Source organism: Trichosurus vulpecula, chromosome 6, assembly GCF_011100635.1.
Source record: "Trichosurus vulpecula isolate mTriVul1 chromosome 6, mTriVul1.pri, whole genome shotgun sequence".
Lineage (NCBI taxonomy): Eukaryota > Metazoa > Chordata > Mammalia > Diprotodontia > Phalangeridae > Trichosurus > Trichosurus vulpecula.
In genome coordinates this window covers 261,035,260-261,037,831 of record NC_050578.1, presented here as the reverse complement: position 1 = coordinate 261,037,831, position 2,572 = coordinate 261,035,260, and the positions used below count along the sequence as shown (strand labels likewise).

The 2,572-nt window shown below is 41.3% G+C and overlaps 1 pseudogene; it reads right to left on the bottom strand.

Moving 5' to 3' along the window:
• Positions 1-563: 563 nt before the first annotated feature.
• On the bottom strand, positions 564-944 carry LOC118852774 (annotated as a pseudogene).
• Positions 945-2,572: the final 1,628 nt, after the last annotated feature.

Sequence of the window (2,572 nt, the reverse complement as noted above, 5' to 3'; positions counted from 1 at the left end):
TACTCAGTTTTGCTGGGTAGGTGATTCTTGGTTTTAATCCTAGCTCCATTGACCTCCGGAATATCATATTCCAAGCCCTTCAATCCCTTAATGTAGAAACTGTGAGATTTTGTGTTATCCTGATTGTGTTTCCACAATATTCAAATTGTTTATTTCTGGCTGTATGCAGTATTTTCTCCTTGATCTGGGAGCTCTGGAATTTGGTGACAATATTCCTAGGAGTTTTCTTTTTGGGATCTTTTTCAGGAGGTGATCTATGGATTCTTTCAATTTCTATTTTACCCTCTGGTTCTAGAATATCAGGGCAGTTCTCCTTGATAATTTCTTGAAAGATGATATCTAGGCTCCTTTTTTGATCATGGCTTTCAGGTAATCCAATAATTTTTAAATTCTCTCTTCTGGATCTATTTTCCAGGTCAGTAGTTTTTCCAATGAGATATTTCACATTGTCTTCCATTTTTTCATTCCTTTGGTTCTGTTTTATAATATCTTGATTTTTCATAAAGTCACTAGCTTCCACTTGCTCCAGTCTAACTTTTTTTTTAAAAAAATATATGCTATTTATTGCTTAATCTGAAGAGTGTTTAATCTGTGACTCTGTAGTTCTTATGGATTTCAGGTTTCAAGTCACAAACCATGCTCAGAAGCTGCTTCATCACATTTTCCAAGCTCTCCTTGTAGTTACCAGTAAAGTTCTGAATCTTTCCTACTGTCTGTTCATCTATTTCAACAGAGAGGTTGCTTTGGGAACCCATTATCAAAGATTGTTTTTCCCAAAATTCCTTTTCTTTCTGCATCCTATACTGATCGATTTCAGCCATTGTGTCTTCTTTTGCTTGTTTTAGCCTTTTACCTTTTCTCTTCTTGGTTTCATCCAGCTTATCTTTGGCACGTTTTTCTGCCTGCAAGAGTTGCTAGATTCCTTGAGACTGACTGGCTATCATTGTCTCCTTGGGATCAGGCTGTCTTGAGGAACTCTGTCCAGTCTAACTTTTAAGGTAGTATTTTCTTCAGTGGTCTTTTGGACCTCCTTTTCCATTTGGCTAATTCTGCCTTTCAAGGCAGTCTTCTCCTCATTGGCTTTTTGGAGCTCTTTTGCCATTTGAGTTACTCTATTTTTTCAGGTGTTATTTTTGTCAGTATTTGTGGGGTCTCCTTTAGCAAGTCATTGACTTGTTTTTCATGGTTTTCTCACATCACTCTCATTTCTCTTCCCAGTTTTTCCCTACTTCTCTAACTTGCTTTTCCAAATCCTTTTTGAGCTCTTCCCTGGCCTGAGACCAGTTCATGTTTTTCTTGCAGGCTTTTGATGTAGGCTTTTTGACTTTGTTGGCTTCTTCTGGCTGTATGCTTTGGTTTTCTTTGTCACCAAAGAAAGATCCAAAGTCTGAGTCTGAATCTGAGTTTATTTACACTGCCTGGCCACGTTCCCAGCCAATACTTGACCATCGAGTTTTTCATCGGGGAGTGACTGCTTGTAGAGTAGAGAGTACTTTGTCCCAAGCTTGAGGGGCTGTACTGTTGCTTTCAGAACTATTTCTACCCAGCAGCGTCTGCCACACCCATGTTCCTACTCCCCCAAGAACCACCAACCCAGACAGAACCCAGATCTAAGCAGGCTTTGCACTCCAGCTCTGATCTTCCACTTAATTCCTCCCACCACGTGGGCCTGGGGCCAGAAGCAACTGCAACTGTAGTTCTGTAGCTGCACCTCCTCCTCTACCCTCGGGGTGGTGGCTGAACTAGGAACTCCTTTCACTGTCCCCCACAGTTTTTCCCATGAACCTTCTTTTTTGTCTTTGGTGTTTGTGGGTTGAGAAGTCTGGTAACTGCCACAGCTCACTGATTCTAGGTGCTAGGGCCTGTTCTGCCTGGCTCCCGGTCTGCTTGGTCCAGGCGTAGCCCAAGCTGGGCTCTGTTCCACTCCCCTCCCAGCTTTGTGTGATAGACCTTACTCAGCTCTCCAGGCTCTCCTGGGCTGGAGCCCTGCTTCCTTCTGCTATTCCTTGGGTTCTGCATTTCTAGAATATGATCAGAGCCGTATTTATGTGTGTTTGGAGGGTCCTGGGGGAGAGCCCTAGGCAAGGCCCTGCTTTCCAGCTGCCATCTTGGCTTTGCCCCCATCCCATCAATTTTCAGCTCTTTGCCACCACAAACAGTTGCTATGAATATTTTTGTACATGTGGGTCTTTTTTCCATTTTTTTTAGTTTCTTTTGGGTACAGATTTAGTAGTGTTATTGCTGGATTAAAAGGTATGCAGTTTTATAGCCCTTTGGGCATAGTTTCAGATTTTTATCCAGAATGGTTGAAGCAGTTCACAGCTCCACCAATAATGCATTAGTGTTCCATTTTTCTCATATTTTCTCCAACATTTATCATTTTCCTGTTTTGTTATCTTCAGCAATCTGATACCTCAGAGTTGTTTTGAATTTTGTCTCTGTAATCAATAGTGACTTATAGCAATTTTTCATACGGTTATAGATAGATTTAATTTCTTCCCCTGAAAACTGCCTGTTCTTATCCTTTGGCCATTTACCAATCGGGGAATGATTTGTATTCATATAGATTTGA